Source organism: Lotus japonicus, chromosome 2, assembly GCF_012489685.1.
Source record: "Lotus japonicus ecotype B-129 chromosome 2, LjGifu_v1.2".
Taxonomy (NCBI): domain Eukaryota; kingdom Viridiplantae; phylum Streptophyta; class Magnoliopsida; order Fabales; family Fabaceae; genus Lotus; species Lotus japonicus.
Genome location: NC_080042.1, coordinates 1847244 through 1863724, shown reverse-complemented (window position 1 = coordinate 1863724; position 16481 = coordinate 1847244). Strand labels below are relative to the sequence as shown.

The 16481-nt window shown below is 36.1% G+C and overlaps 1 long non-coding RNA gene across 1 annotated transcript; it reads right to left on the bottom strand.

Annotated features, from left to right (window-relative positions):
• Positions 1 to 1290: 1290 nt before the first annotated feature.
• LOC130735174 (uncharacterized) lies at positions 1291 to 3353 on the bottom strand. The gene is made up of 3 exons (XR_009018324.1): positions 2734 to 3353; positions 2271 to 2622; positions 1291 to 1345 (listed from the first exon to the last, which is right to left on the bottom strand). It is a non-coding gene; the product is annotated as an uncharacterized LOC130735174 (long non-coding RNA).
• Between the last annotated feature and the right edge of the window lie 13128 nt (positions 3354 to 16481).

Sequence of the window (16481 nt, the reverse complement as noted above, 5' to 3'; positions counted from 1 at the left end):
GCATAGTGATTTATTTTATAAGAACTATTAGTTTCTTCGGTTTGTGTGATCATATCATTGAGTTTCTTATAAAAATGACAGGAGGGAGTATTAACTATAAATTTCGTGAAGTTGGAAGGATTAGTCCAACATTTATTTTGCATTCATATCAAATTTAATGTTTAAACCCCTACCTTTGGCACACAAAAAAAACTTCCTTTAATTGTTTAAGATTAATATTAATATTAATTAAAATATTTTATAAATATTAAATAATTTTCATTTTCCATGACTTATGAAGTTCAATAATTAAAATTAATTTTGATTTACTATGTAATTATTTTCACTAAACACTAAATAAAAAAATCCTAGGTGATATTAACCTTTGGAATACCATTTGATACTAACCATTTTATTTTGGTGAGTATTTTTTTGATTCTTATAAAGTTTAATGTTAAAACATTCACCTTTATTTTTGATACATTGTAATGGTGGCTATACAAATTAAGAAAGCTCAAACTTTCTGATGCAATAACACGATGTTCATAACATACCCTTAAATTAAGTATAGCAAGCAACACTTGGAAACAACTTATCAAGAAAGTTGAAGAAACAAAGAAAATTCATTTACGACACTATCGTTGTCCTGCTTCTCAAAATCATCCTTCTTCCTCTTGCTTCTCTTCCCCCTCGTTGTCCTCTTCAATAGGAGTTGTACCACCTGACTTAGGCATTTCCCACTCCTGTCAATATATGCATTCAAAACTAAATCAGCTTGTGTATTGAATAGCCACAAATAGAGAAGAAAAATAGTTAACACTGACCTGTACAGAACACCCAAAATAGCTACCTTACTCATTCTCTCTACTATCTCATATTTTTTTGCATTCCTACAAACTATTCCCAACTCTTCAAATTGTCCAGAATCAATTTTTTCCCAACCCCACCTTTGAAACTATACTTAACTTTCTAGAAGATTAGTATCATGGTTCCTTCTCCTATCTATAATGTCAAACAATAGCATTCCAAAACTATAAATATCACACTTTTGAGTCACATGAAATGGCAACAAAATAGATAAATGGAATATATCAAAAGCTATCATTTTGCTAATCCATATATTAACGAATAATCAAATATGAACCAAGAATGTATAAGACTTACATTCAATGAAGATTTATGACTAAGATGATGATCGTGATAAACATCTCCACCTGAGAACAAATGCAGCGAAGAAATGACGGTGAAGACTGAATGCAGAACAAAGAAGCCAGGCAAAAATGAAGAAAGAAGGTGAAATTAAAAGGTTCTCACCGGAACAGAATACGACAAAAGTGAAGAAAGGCCCAACTGCTAAGAATGGAGCCTGGAACAAAATATTGAGAAGAATCAGTGGTCAAGTCAGAAAAACAAACTTAAATTACAGCCAAGAAAGAAAAGCAAACTTAAATTGCAGAAATAAGGCATAGAACAGAGGGTTCTAACTGATGTTTAAGTGAGAGTAAGGGTGCTTTGAATGAGGAACATGTGTGCACTTGGATAAATTTTGCTCACATACTATTTTTTTCAACCATGACACACTTACCTCTACGCTCGTATTGTCATTCCGACTACACTTTTATTCACACCTCTTTTTTTCATCTTCCAATCACACTCAATGAGAGAAAAAATAAAGTAGTGTAAGACGCATGGATTATGAAATCATATTATCCATTTATTAGTGGCTAAAGAGTGTCATAAATCATGAGTAGTTTCTTAAATCCAAATAGCTCCTGCGATGCAGATTTGTTGTGTGTCGATTCACATTGTAGAGAAGGGCATGTAATGTGCAGCTATTAGCATCAGTTTGTTCAGTTAAAGAAAGAAGTAAATGCTTGACAAAAAAAAAAGAATGAAGCAAATGGAGGTTATGATTTTGCCTATGACATGCATATCATCAGAATCTCTTTATTCAATAGATTAGCTCTAACAGAAATGATATCTCTGCAGCCATACAGTAATGGTTCTATTTGTTATAAAAAAGTTAAGATACTATTACTTGTTATAGATGCATTTCCATAATGACGTAAAAAGTTACCCCAACCCAGTACTATCCTTATTTGTTCATGCTCATTCAAATTTAAAGCTCTATATGTTTAAAGTAAAAAACTTCTAAAGTCAAAGCAAGCAAATATGAGATATACCATATAGGGGAAGAGAAAGTAAAAAAATAGATCAGAAAGTCAGAAACCATGAAGTGCATATATACCACAATATCCTATCAAATAAAAGTTAAGGAATATGTATCTCACCAACAACTGATTCAGACTTGATTGTGGCCAAAGAAAAAGATAAGGGCGTGTAATGTGCAGCCATAACATACAAATTTATGTCCATTTTTATTTGGCATGATCATAGATTCTTGAAAGGTTATAATCATCCTGTAAAGGAAGAAATGATGAAATGATTAGATGAAAAGGGGTTCAAAGGAAAAAGTGAATGAATGACCCCTCACTATAACCATCACGAAACCAACATTCCCAAACACAACCAATGAAGTGGGCCAACAACGAAGGTGACAATGACCGCCTTTGAATGGACGAAATGAGCGCCGAAGCAAATACGCTGATGGGTTGCCTCTTCAAATTGAGGCGCCACGGTGAACTGTCAATCCGAATGGAGAAAGTGAGCGAAGCACAAAAAACACAAATTCAGTTCAACTTCTTCACATATAGCAAGAAAATCCTATGAACGGGGTGAGGAAGAAGTAAATACCATTTTCAAGAAGCAATGTCAACCAAAGCTGCAATAATGCCAATGAAAGCAGGAAGAAATTGATCTCACTTTTAGAGATGTGTTTTGCTTAGCTCTTGTGCAGGGTACCCATAAATTATGAAGAGCTGCATCTAAGGAGATAGAATTTGGTCAAAATGAAAAAGAAGAACTACTGCTTAGCTTCTCACACATTTCATAAATCAGACTCAGAAGTCATATTGAAAGATTGAAGCAAGGAAGATCTTAAACAGAATTAGTAACAGATATTCAGTCAATAATACCAATAATAGCACCCTGTATAAATCATTAATATCCCTAAATGAGGAGGAAAACTACAACATAAACTCCACATAAACAAAATCAAATGACCACAAAAAAATCAACTCTGCATCCAAAAACAGATGATAAAGCCAACAACCAATGTTCTAATGAGGTATTTCCTTCTAAGGCCCAAACAATTGAAACGATGGAAGCAAATGATACCCAATATGTTGAAAGGTTGAAACTTGAAGGATTCAGAACAAATAGAAGGGGGAAATCCAAATAAAGAACTTAAGATAAATCAGGATTTCTTGCCCCCTTTGTCTTTAACAATCTCGTTATCCTCTTGTCCACTCTCGCAATTCGAACCTGAAATGTACAAAAAAACCTCAACTGCAACCAACAACCAATCTATAATACATATCAAAAAGTAAGAGGCACCAAGAGTAAGTTCAATTAGCAGTGAGTACTTACGGGGAACAGAAGAGAACGATGAGAATTCTGATCCCTGTTCACAATTTAGAAATGGAAATTGTGTGTCAAAACTGAATGCAGAGAACAGAACATGCAATGATAGTGAAGGAAAAGAACAACAACTGATTTGTAACCTAACCTGAGCGGAAGACAAAAACGACGCTGCAACATCTGTCTCTTTCTTCCCAAAATCATCAATCGCTTCTTCCTCTCCTTGTTTCACCTTCGCAATTTCCTCACAGACTCACCTAAAATGATCCGCAGGTGAGATGTTGATACCCTTTCTGATCCCTCCTCTCCCTCTTGTGCACCTCGATGAAGGGGACCATTCAGACTCTGCCCTCGATCCCTAACCCTCAATTGCGAATGGCGATTCCATCCCCAGCCAGAGAGAGAAGGTGAACCTCACTCGCTTTTTCCTTCATCGATTATTTTCCCCTTTATCTGGTTCTAGTGTGTGTGCGGCCCCCGCCCCCTATTTGCCTAATGAGAAACGGGCAATTACAAAGGAAGCGAAGCGAAAACATAACGGAAGGCTGTTTGGGAACGAAAAAACCAAAAAGAAACGTAAGAAAGAAAGGGGTTGTACGGCTGTCATTGATTCTTTACGAAATAATGTATACTTTTACTAAAATGTCCATACTAATAATTAGATTGTAGTGTATTGAATGATTGAATTACAAAATTGACCTTAAGGCTCCAAAAACTCTCCCTTTATATAGTTTATAGATAGATAGATAGATATCTAAGTAAAGCACACTTGAGTTTTAGCATTAAATACCTAAGAAAAACTCAAGTGTTACATTGTATAAATGCATCCCAAAGAAAATATAATAAATATATTGAACAATAGTAAAAGTAAAATTGAAAGAAATTATATGGTAAAAAATTATTCAACTACTTACATTAAATAACAACATTCATAAACTTAAAATTTACTTGAGTTTTGTATCTCACAAATTCAAGAAGAAAATAATATTTATTAGCAAATAATTTAGATAAAATATTTTTCAAATTAAAAAAATATTTATATGTAAAGGAGACTTGACTTTTACATTAAACCATAAAAGTCTCATACTTTTGTATGAAAATAAATTAAGAAATAATAATTTTTCTTTGTAATAATATATTAAAAAAATAATTAAAAACTAAAACAAATTGTATTAAAAAAATATTCAACTACTTACATTAAATAACAACATTCATCAACTTAAAATTGACTTCTAACAAAACGATGAAATTATCTTAAGTCTTACATTCGTCTACTTGGCTCCTGTCTTTGTCTCGCTGTCTGAAGTAAGTCCTTCCCCGGAAAATTTACAAATCTGGGTCCTCTCGTTTGCAATTTGTGTGGAGCAGGTCCTCGTTGGAGCCCGGAGCTCCGGCGAGTGATGAATTGGCTAGCTGACTGGGACTACTTAGCTGACATGGCAAGAAAAAAAATTACACATCAGAAATTTTAATTTATTTAACAAAAATAAAAAACAATTAACAAAACTAACCCTAATTTAATTAATAAAAACAATTAACAAACTAACCCTAAAAATAAGCAATTTTTTCCCAATCTTCTCCTTCACCCAAACACACTTCCAGATTCTTAAATCCCTAAATCAGAAAATCCTTCCAGATTCTTCTTCTTCTTCCTTTGAACGCAATCAGTTCCAGCTTCATCTTCTTCCTTTGGATCGTCAATATCTAGGATCCAGATTCCCCATTGTCTCCCTCTCCTTCTAGGTTAGGAAGAAGAAAAGCTCCAGATCTGGGAGACGATCAGAACGCGGAAGCAGAGATCAAGGCTTTGAGTCAAAGACCGAGTTCGAGTGCCCTCAATTGGAACCAGAAAGGCGAAGAAGCTTCGAGTAGAAGAAGCTTGGGTTAGGTTGGGACAATAAAGGAAGCAAAATGAAGTATGGAGAACAGGGTCATGTTATGGGTTTCTCACGCTCTATGTTTCCCCCTCCTCTGTCTCAGAAAGGAAATCTACAGTTTCCAGAGATTGGAAGGAAACAAAGGATTTTTTTTGGTAAAGTTGGGATCTTTAAAATTTGCCTTCATCACTGCTCCTTATTCCGTTGATTTTCTGGTTAGGGTTGGGATTTGTGGGCTGGGGAAGAAGAAGAGAGGGCGCTGCAAGGTTGTGAATCTGCTTTGTTATAGATCTGGTTGAGAAGGTTATGGGTCTGTTAGTCTAAAGATTCTGGGTTTGTCCATTATTTTCTGGGTTTGTTCATAGTTCATACCATTTTTTAGTGCTTTATGTTTATTAAGTTAATTTACAATTTTTTCTTTGTCCATTACTTTCTTGTGAAATTGACGACAATGATGAAGAGGTTCTTGAAAATTTCTGGATTTATTTTGAATTATATGAATTGAAGAAGTTGTTGTTTTGAATTTTTTTTAACCCAAATCATAGTTCTAAAGGGGTTTATCCAAATAACTAATTGAATCTAGGGCGAAGACATACCATGGCGTAAAATAAAAATATCAGTTCAGCATAAAAGGTGTTATAGGGTGTGAGCTTTTGAGTTTTTTTTTTTAATTTGATGATGAATTTGAAGATCTTCAGATGAAGATGATTCAAAATATTGATTTTTTTTTGAAACTATATTTATTTTTGTTAATAGGTTTAATTTTGGTTAGTTGGATTAATAAATAAATCTGACCTATAATCTTTTTTTAAATCCATGTCAGCACACTTAACCCAGTCAGCTGGCCAATTCATCACTCGTCGGAGCTCCGGGCTCCAACGAGGACCTGCTCCACACAAATTGCAAATGAGAGGACCCAGATTTGTAAATTTTCGGAGGAGGGACTAATTTCAGACAGCGAGACAAAGACAGGGGCCAAGTAGACGATTAACCCTAAAATATTTTAAAATTGAATAATGCCTTAAAAGGCATTCAATATTAACTATAATGTATGTGCATTACCCTGAAGGGTAGCTCAAGTGGTATAAGAGCTAAGGACATAAGGGTTGCGTGGGATAAAGGGTGAAGGGTTTCGGTTCGAACCCAGAGGAGGGATTAATTTACTAACATTTCTAACAACTAACATTTTCCTATAAAAAAACTAGAGTGCATTATTGAAAAAAATAGTTAAATATATTTTTTGATCTATGATATAGTAAAATTTACTCGAGGAAGCATAATAGAGGAAATAACAATGACCAAAGTTGAATAAATATTTGTTGTGAGAGGCCTGACCTATCCACTTAACGTGATCGTAGAGCCTCAAGAGATTAGTCTCATTGTTATGGACTGTGAGAAAACATTCGCGAACCAAATAAGTTGAAAAATTCAAATTCACAAGACAATATTTTAGGCTATTTTCTTTTGTCAAAAGACTATATATGTTATTACTTATTATAATTCAAAAAGTTAAACTTAATTTATTCTTCTTGATATTGACATGTCACAGCAAAAGACTTTCTAGGTAAAAAATATAAAAATTGATATTGAAACTTATTTTATGCCATATAATACTTATTACTTTACATTTTTTTACGTAATTTAAATATTTCAAATTAACTTAATAATTTTTCATATTATTAAATAAATAAAATTTTTAATGGACAAAATTATTTCTATACTAATAATTGAATTTGAGTAATATTAATCATTTATACAAAAAGAACTATAATAATTTTTATTGAAATGTCTTAACTCAATTTTTTAATATTTGTAATTAAAAATTATTTTAACTTTTGCTTAGTAAAACTATAATAATTTTTATATAATGTTAAAAATTATTGTAAGTAAAGTCGTGCAATGCACGAGTATAATATCTAGTATCTTAATCTTAATAATATATAAGACTCATCCACCAAAGTGAGTCATATTGCAACCTAAATACCACATGTTTTTTTCCTATTGGTTGTTACAATGATTTTCCAAATGTAAGTTTTTGATTGGTCAATATTGATGACTTTTCATTGGTCCATATTAATGACTCAGTAAATAAAGAAATTAAAAAATTAAATCATTAAATCAATAAAAGATGCCACATGTGGTTTGATCATAATCTTGCCGTAATAATATTTTTTCCATTTTTGATTTGTTTACAATTAATTTTTTTAACAAGGTCAATGTTTCCTAATTTATAGATATATGATTTTAATTTTTTTTTTCAATAAACCAAAAAAAAATCATAATCTTGCGGTAATTTTTTTGGTAATAGACGGAAAATAATCTTGGTAATTAGAACATTCATTAAGCTTTTTCAAAATTTTAAATTTTAAAATTGAGCTTATTAGCAAAAAAAAAAAAAACGAAATCAGTGTTTAATTTTTTTAAATTTTATAATTGGTAATTTTGAAAAAATCTTTTTTCCCTTTTCCAAAATTTTAATTTTAATTTTTTGAAATGTCAAAATTTGAAATTGAGCTTTTTTAGAAAAAAAAAAACAACGAAATCAGTGTTTAATTTTTTTGAAAAAATTCAAATTTTATAATTGGTAATTTTGACAATCTTTGTTGGCCATTTTCAAAATTTAAAATTGAGCTTTTTTAGAAAAAAAAAAAAGAAATCAGTTTTTACATTTTTGAAAAAATTAATTTTTTTAAAAAATACCGCCTAATACTTGTGCTTCTAAATAGGATGACTAAAATATGGTCAAATACTATATATAATGTCTAATTATTAAAATATATTTTACAATTAGTTTTAAAAAACATTTTAAATTTCATAAAGAAGCGTATGTTATTAAGATTCTTTTTTCCAATAATTAAAAATCTTAAAATTGAGCTTTTTTTGGAAAGAATGAAATCAGCGTTTTCTTTTTTAAAAAATCAAATTTTAAAAAAATCCACCTTGAGATTATTTAATTTATTTTTCCACATGAGTAACTATATTATTATTTTTATTAAAATGGAAGGTAATCATTGTTAGTATAATTGACTTTTAGTGTTCGGACAAAATCTAGCACAACTGATAGATGGCTGAACTACTTAAGCATTCAGTTCGGAATTTGATCCCTAAACAGTGCGTATGAAAAATGATTTATTGAAAGAGATCGACCCATTTAACATAATCTCATAACTTTAGAGATACCTTGAGAAAAAAATGAGCGTCAATCTAAAAAAAATTACACTATAAAAATTAAATTATTTAATGTATTATTCATCAAATAAAAAATCAGTATTCAAATATTTTCAATATTTTTACATTATAATTATTTAAATTACTGAAAAGAAACAGCACTGAGAGAAGGAAAGAAAGTGACATTTGATTTTTTTTAACTGAAACATTCAAGCGGTAAGTTTGGTAAAAGAAAAAAAGTCAAAAAGAAATTAATTGATATTAGGTTGTATCTTGAACCAAAAATTCTACAAGGCTCATTAATGCTTTTTCGAAAGATTATACGACTCATTATTTCAGAGGATATAGCAATCCTCTTCTTTTCCTCTCACTCACGATTTAAAATTGCATTGTGAGGAGAGGGTTCTGACTCTGTTCATTTGACTTTTGTTCAACTTTTCCAATTATTAGAATATGAGATAATTCAGTGTCTTTCATTAATCAGTAACAAGAGTCTTGAATTATGGCCTTCATTTCCACTCATGAGATCTTAGAATAATATTTTTACTAAATAAATACCACTGTAAGACCACTATGAGAGAGTACGAATTTAAAGATAATTGAAAGAGAGATAAGGATCTTTTTAGGGTAGAGAGACAAGGAATTTGGTGTGTCGTTTAAAGGAAAGTACATTTTTTTTTTCATTTAAAAGATAGTGAGTCAAACATTATTCTCATATTGTTATGCAGTTTTTACTTATTTTTTCAACCTACGATCAAATAGAGATTTGGTTATAGAAACTAATTGGTTTGAATCTGAAGGACCGGATGCTCCTATATTTGGTATGGTTTCACTCTTTGATTCATGAATTTGCTTATGAGAACAATCCAGGAGAAGCACCAAGATTCCTAAACCTTCTTTAATTTATACAAATAAGATTATGCATTTGGCTTATCTCAAACATTGAGTTTCTTGATTTCAGCCTCTCAACAATCCAATTCTTAAATCGTGGTTTCTGAATTTCATTCTCATATGAAGTATTTTTATTAATTTGATGCAGATTATCCAAGAAGAAAAAAACATATAAATGTTCGACAGCTTCATATGGCATTGATATGAATTTTGAGGAAGCTTTTTGCTTAATTATTTATTCTTGGTATCTTCCTCATTTTAACTCTAATAACTAGGCTATCCTCATGAAGTCTAGAGACATTTTTAGTATTGGTTAACTCTAATATTTAAACCATGTTTTTTATTTGTATTGCTCGCTTAATTTTATTATGTATATATCAATCTAATATTCGCTGGTTATGTGATTTAATAAATAGTAATCAAAACTTTTTCTTTACACCATCTAATACAGCTACGCGCAAGTGAGAGATAATAATAGAATAGTGAGAAACAAAGATATAACATGAGAGAGAGAGAGAGAGAGAGAGAGAGAGAGAGAGAGAGAGAGAGAGAGAGAGAGAGAGAGAGAGAGAGAGAGAGAGAGAGAGAGAGAGAGAGAGAGAGAGAGAGAGTAGGTGATTTTTCTTTTTGAAAGAAGGTAAAAATTAAATTAAAGAAAAGTTAGTATACGTATACTATAGTTAAACTCTATTCTAACTAAGTTTCTATACGTTGAAAAATATTTTAGAATAGCTTTAATATTATCTTTACTTTCAAAAAAAATAATTAATATTATCTTTAATTTTTAAAATTATAAATTAAATTGTGATTTATTAAAAAATATCAAATTATTCTATTATATATTTTTGAAACTCATTGACTCAATCATATGAACAAAGAAATCAAGAGTTATACGGACTTGAATACTTAGTGCATGTGCTACGGTGAGATATTTTCAAGTAGTAATTTAAAATCAAGAATTTAAGCCTATGTACTAAAAAATAATAAAAATACTAAAAAGAATTAAATATATTTAAATTTTAAAAACACTCACGCATTGCACGAGCTATTTACTGGGAACGACATTGACAAAGTCATATCTGCAAAACATTCTGATCCACTGTTATATCTCAAGTTGCACGCTATAGTTTCTAACTTCATGATACATGGACCGTGTGGTAGTGCAAACAAAAAATCATCATGCATGCAGAATGGTAGGTGCGCACTAAATTATTTCTGAATAAATTTTAAAACACCACCACTATTGACGAAGAAGGCTACCCGCAGTATAGAAGAAGGCAAACAAAGATTGTAATTATGAGAAAAGACATTGAAATTAATAACATGTATGTTATTTATTACAGAAGTATAAGAACGGTGAAGGGAATAACATATGGTACTTTTAAGGAAGCATGCGATCAATTGGGGTTGCTAACAAATGACAAAGAATATATAGATGCAATTAAAGAAGTCTCTTATTTAGCTTCCGGAGATCAAATGCAAAAACTATTTGTAAGAATGTTAATGATGAATTCAATCTCAAAACCTAATGATGTTTGGGATGCATGATAACTTCTCTTATCATAAGGCATTCTACACCCTAGAAGAAAAACAATTCAAAATCCAGGTATGTATGTTTTCAAGTTATATTATTAAGATCATGAAATGTTTCTAAAATAACATAATTATTTCATGGATTTAATTTAAATGAAATTCAAAAGTTTAGAAAATCACGTTGCACATGGTAGTTATGCAAAGTGTGTGAACAACATTAGTTATATTCGATACAGTTAAAAATCATTAGTCAATCTTCCTTCTCTCCTGCATGACTGCGAATCTCAGTTGCTGATTTGAAAAATTTATGTATCGTTGAAATTGAGAAGTTTCTCCAAAGAAATGGTAGGTCATCAAATAATTACCCATCTTTGTCATCTCCAGAATATGATGAAGTCCTACAATTTGATAATAGACTTATTGTCGATGAACTAAACTATAACAAATATGTATTAAAGATACAATATGAAGAGTTGCTTAATATGCTTACACCTGAGCAAAAGTATGTATATGAGAGGGTTGTCACATATGTGTTGTCAAACTCAGGAGGCTTCTACTTTTTATATCGCTATGGTGGAACCGGAAATACTTTTGTTTGAACAATTTATCCACGTCACTTAGATCAAGAGGACTAATTGTGCTTAATGTTGCTTCCAGTGGCATAGCATCATTACTCTTGCCTGGAGGCAGAACATCTCACAACATATATAAACCTTTTGGAGGAAAAGTAGTAATACTTGAAGGTGATTTTAGACAAATACTACATGTAATAACTAGAGAAAGCAGACAGGAAGTTGTGGAAGCTACTGTAAACTCTTCATCATTGTGGAAGCATTGCAAAGTGGGTCATATTGTCTAAAAACATGTAGCTAATCGCAGTTGAGACGGCTGATGAAGCAAAAGAAATCAAAGAGTTTGCATATTGGATTCTTAAAATTGAAAATGACGATAATCATGATTCCGAAGCAAGAGAGTATGATTTTCGAATCCAGCATGATCTGCTCATCCCAATTAGTCCTTACCCATTAATGAAATTGATTAAATATGCATATCCAAACCTTCCACACAAAATGAAAGATCTGCAATTCTTTCAAGATAGAGCAATATTGACCACTACACCGGAAGCTGTTGAAATGATAAACACTTACATGCCTGGCATGATAGCTGCACCAGAGCATGAATATTTGAGCTCTAACTCTGCCTTGCAATCCGTTAAAGATTCTGAAATCTGATGTGAGTGGTTTACCACAAAATTTTGAACGACAATGAAAGTTCAGGAATCTCAAACCACAAACTATTATTGAAAGTTGGTACTCCAATCATGCTTTTGAGAAATATAGACCAAACAACAGGTTTATGCAATGGAACCAGGTTAATTGTGGATGACCTTGGTGAACGTGTTGTTGGTGCAACTGTTATCACGGGAACAAATGCTAATGACAAAGGGCACATTTTAAGAATAGACTTGGTTCCTTCTGATTCCAAATTTCCAATTAAATTCAGATGTAGATAGTTTTCAATTACAGTATGGTTTGCGATGACCATAAACAAAAGCCAAGGACAAACACTATCTCAGGTTGAGATCTTCTTTCTGAGGCCCGCCTTCAATCATAGTCAGTTATATGCAGCTCTCTCTAGAATACGCTCAAGAAAGGGTCTTAAACTTTGCATACTGGATGAGTCGGGCAAACAACAGACCGGTGTTTAAGAAATTTTTTGGAAATGTTTAATATAAACAGCACAATTTCATTTATTTATTCTACTTATCTCTTCATATATTATAACACTATTGGCTTATATACGATTGACTTATTTCTAATTTTATAAATACTGTTCTAGGAATGAACATTGAGGATAGGTATAGTACCTAGAGTGTGGAGAATTGTGCTAGAGAGAGAATGAGAATGAGAGAGAGAATGCTGAATTTCATGCGTAATTTCATAAAATGAGCCAAAAGTCCCTTACAATTGGTAACTACCTCCTATTTATAGAGTTTGGATACTACCTATTGGGCCAATTGGGCCTCCGAAGCTGAGGCCCAACTTAAGGCCAGGCCCTCGCCTTGGGGCGGGCTACACACTGGGCGTTGCCCCTCTAGGGGCTCGCCCAGTCCACTAGTCCACAAGACACCGAGCTCGAAGTATGAGAGCTAAGCGTGTCTTTTAAATGCCCTTACATGTACCTACAGTACACTGGGATCTAAGCTGCCAACATGGCTTGAAAAAAAAAGGAGTAAACTACGTCGCCAACATGGCGTAAGCTAAAGGAAACAAGCATTTTTTGGTTTTGGCGAGCAACCCAAACCGGCTAGTCCACAAGTCCACAAGCGGCGAGAACGACGGTTCCGTACTGGCGACTGGTTGGAGTAGGTGAACGATCGTTCGCCGGCGAGAAAGGTGGCAAGCAATGATCGGGTACTGATCTCCCAAGCGTCGGCTGACAAAGTCCCTGGCGAGTGACTAAACTTTAATGCTGGTGTTACTTGTCAGGCGATGGCGTTTGGTTCCTATGGTGGCGAGGCCTTTCGCGCTTCCTCTTATTTCAAAACCCTTTCAAATTCCTAACTGCCCCATGTGACGCGTCAGTTACATCAGTTTTCCTCTTTCTCCGGAACCGTCACTTCACTTTTCATAACTGTCCCATCGTGCGCAGTAACTCCCCATTACACGCGACCCACTTCCCAAAAAGCATCATGACTTCCAACCTTCCACACGCGTCCAACACGCGTCACCCTTCTAGCTTTCCCCCTTTTCCTATAAAAACCCTTCTTCCCTACAATCACCCCTTTCCGAGACCTCTCTTCACTTCCCTGATCGCTTACAAAACTCCCTCTGCCAACTTCCGCTCTGGAGCCGTCGCTTATCACCCTTTCCGCTACCCACTCTTCACATCCTTCTCCGGTGAGTCCTACTGCTCTTATCTCTGCATCATATGTATACTCATCTTTTCCTTTTTCCCATTTCACTGTCTAAAATGGCTTCAAACCCTAACTCCCCTAATCACCCCTCCCCTAACTCCCCTAACCACTCCTCTTCCTCTTTCGGGAGCGACCCTGACTCCACCGCAGCCGGCGGCCTCCGCTTAGAGGTCCCGGAGATCCCTCCTTACCGATTAAAAACCTTCGCCACTCTGCCCCTTCCAGTCCAAAGAGCCCCCACCCACGAAGCTATAGACCAACCTTCCATTTTCCAAGATAGTGACCTCATCGTGCAATTCGTGAGCACCTTGGGTGGTTTGTCTGACGATGATGAGTTTAACGCCAAACTCAGGATTTGGACCTGCAGTTCCGAGGACCGCCCCTGGCTTCATAAGCTCAACGGCGACGTAAAGAGATCCCACTTTTTCTTTGCGAACGAATACATGTTTGGCGAGCTTGGAGTCAGGCTTCCTTTCTCGCCCTTTGTCCAAACCGTCCTCCGCGACATCAACGCGGCTCCCTGTCAACTTCACCCCAACGCCTGGGCCTTCATCTGGTGTTTTGAAATTTTATGCGCCGCGATTGGCACCGCCCCATCTCCCGCCAGCTTCTTCTACCTCTATGATGTTGAATCCAAGTCCATCAAAAATAGAGGATGGATCTCCTTAAAGGCCCGAGCCGGCCGGAAGTGCTTGTATCCCCATAAAAGCAACGCGAAGTCTTCCTTTGCCCGGAGGTACTTTCGTGTGGCGGTTCATCCCGCCTATCCAGAGGCTTTCACCCTCAGGGACGGGACTGCCCTTTTTCCTCTTTACTGGACGGAGAAGCCCAACGGGATCACCGATCCCTCAGAGGAATCTTTGTCTGCCAACGACAAAGCCTTCCTGAATCTCCTTGCTCCACTTCCCATCCTTGACTGCTCAACAGTCCTTGAGGGCGCTCGCCTCTCAAGGACTCCTAAATACCTAGGTCATCCATAACTTACTTTTATCATCGACATTTTCTTTTTCATCTTCTATGTTGTCATTGATCCTCTTTTTTTTTTTATTGTTGCAGAAGATATGAACTTCACCAACGCCGAGCTCTTGAAAGCTCGTGAGAGGAAAATAGCTCGCTTTTCTCCAAAGTTCAACAACGAGGGCGATGGGAAGAAACGGGGCGGTGCTGTGAACCAAGCTGAGGGCGCCCAAGGCCCCAAAAGGAGGAAATTGGTTAAAGTCCCCTCTGCCGCCGGCTCCTCCAACCCCGGCGCTCAGCCCACTACTGCCGCTGCGCCTAAAGGCAAAAAGGTTGCTAAAGCCTCCACCGCCACGGCCACCGAGTCCACCACTGTTCCAGTCCCCAATTCCGCTACCGCGGGCGCGGCCACCGCAGTCGCCGCCAAGTCCACTACTGTAGGTGCCACAGCCGCCCCCGCCGGTGCCACAACAACCTCTGGTGATCAGTCACCAGCCGCTGACACACCGCCAACATTTCTCAACCCTCAGCTGTTGAGAAACTTGTTGCTGTCAATGCCACAAAAGCTGCCGCTTCCTCCGGTGCCCCTGCTGGGGAGAAAGAAAAAGAGAATGAAACCCCCAAGTCTCCCAACGAACGATGGGTGCCAAATGCCTTCCCCACCTCATCAAGAGGAAAGATCCTTTCTTGACGCTGCCACTACTTCGGAAGCAGCCCGGATTGAGCAAGCTCCTGTTCCTGAGGGCGGTTCTTCAAGCTATTACAATATGCTTCCCAACGCCATTGAACCTTAAGAATTCTTACTTACCGGCCTCAACCGTGACGCCATAGAAAAAGAAGTTCTGAGTCGAGGCATTAATGAGACCAAGGAGGAGACTCTTGCTTGCCTCCTGCGCGCTGGGTGCATCTTTGCCCACGCGTTTGAAAAGTTCACCGCCGCCGCCGCTGAAGCTGAGAGGTTGAGGGCTGAGAACGCCAAGCACCAGGAAGACACCGCCGGCTGGAAGAAGCGCTTTGACAAACTGTTGGAACAAGCGGGAAAAGAAAAAGTCCAGGCCGACAAGTTGATTGGTACGGCGGGAATCAAAATCGGCGAGCTGGAAAACGATCTGGAACTAATGAAGGAAGAAGCGAATGATCTCGATGCAAGCCTCCAGGTTTGCAAAAAGGAAAAAGCCCAAGTTGAGAAGGACTTGGTTGCCAGAAGCGAGGCGCTGGCCGCTAAGGAGTCGCTACTCGACGCATTACGCGTTGAGCTGGAGTCAGTGAGAAAGGCGCTGGCGGAGCAAGAGAAAAAATCTGCTGAGTCTTTGGCTTCGGTGAAGGCTGACCTGGAAGCTGCGGTACGAACTGCATCTGAAGAAATCAAGAAGGCGGACGAGGTCCATGGCGTTGCCCTCGCCGCGAAAGATTCGGACATTACCTCCCACCTTGCAAAGATTAAAGAGCTAGAGGGCGAGCTGGCGATGGAGAAAGCCAAAGTCACTGAGGCGAGGGAACAAGCCGCTGACATTGCCTATGACAATCGTGAGCGCGGCTTCTACCTCGCCAAAGACCAGGCCCAACATTTGTTCCCGAACCTTGACTTTAGCGCCATGGGGGTAATGAAAGAGATCACCACTGAAGGACTGGTTGGTCCCGATGATCCTCCCCTGATTGACCAACACCTCTGGACCGCC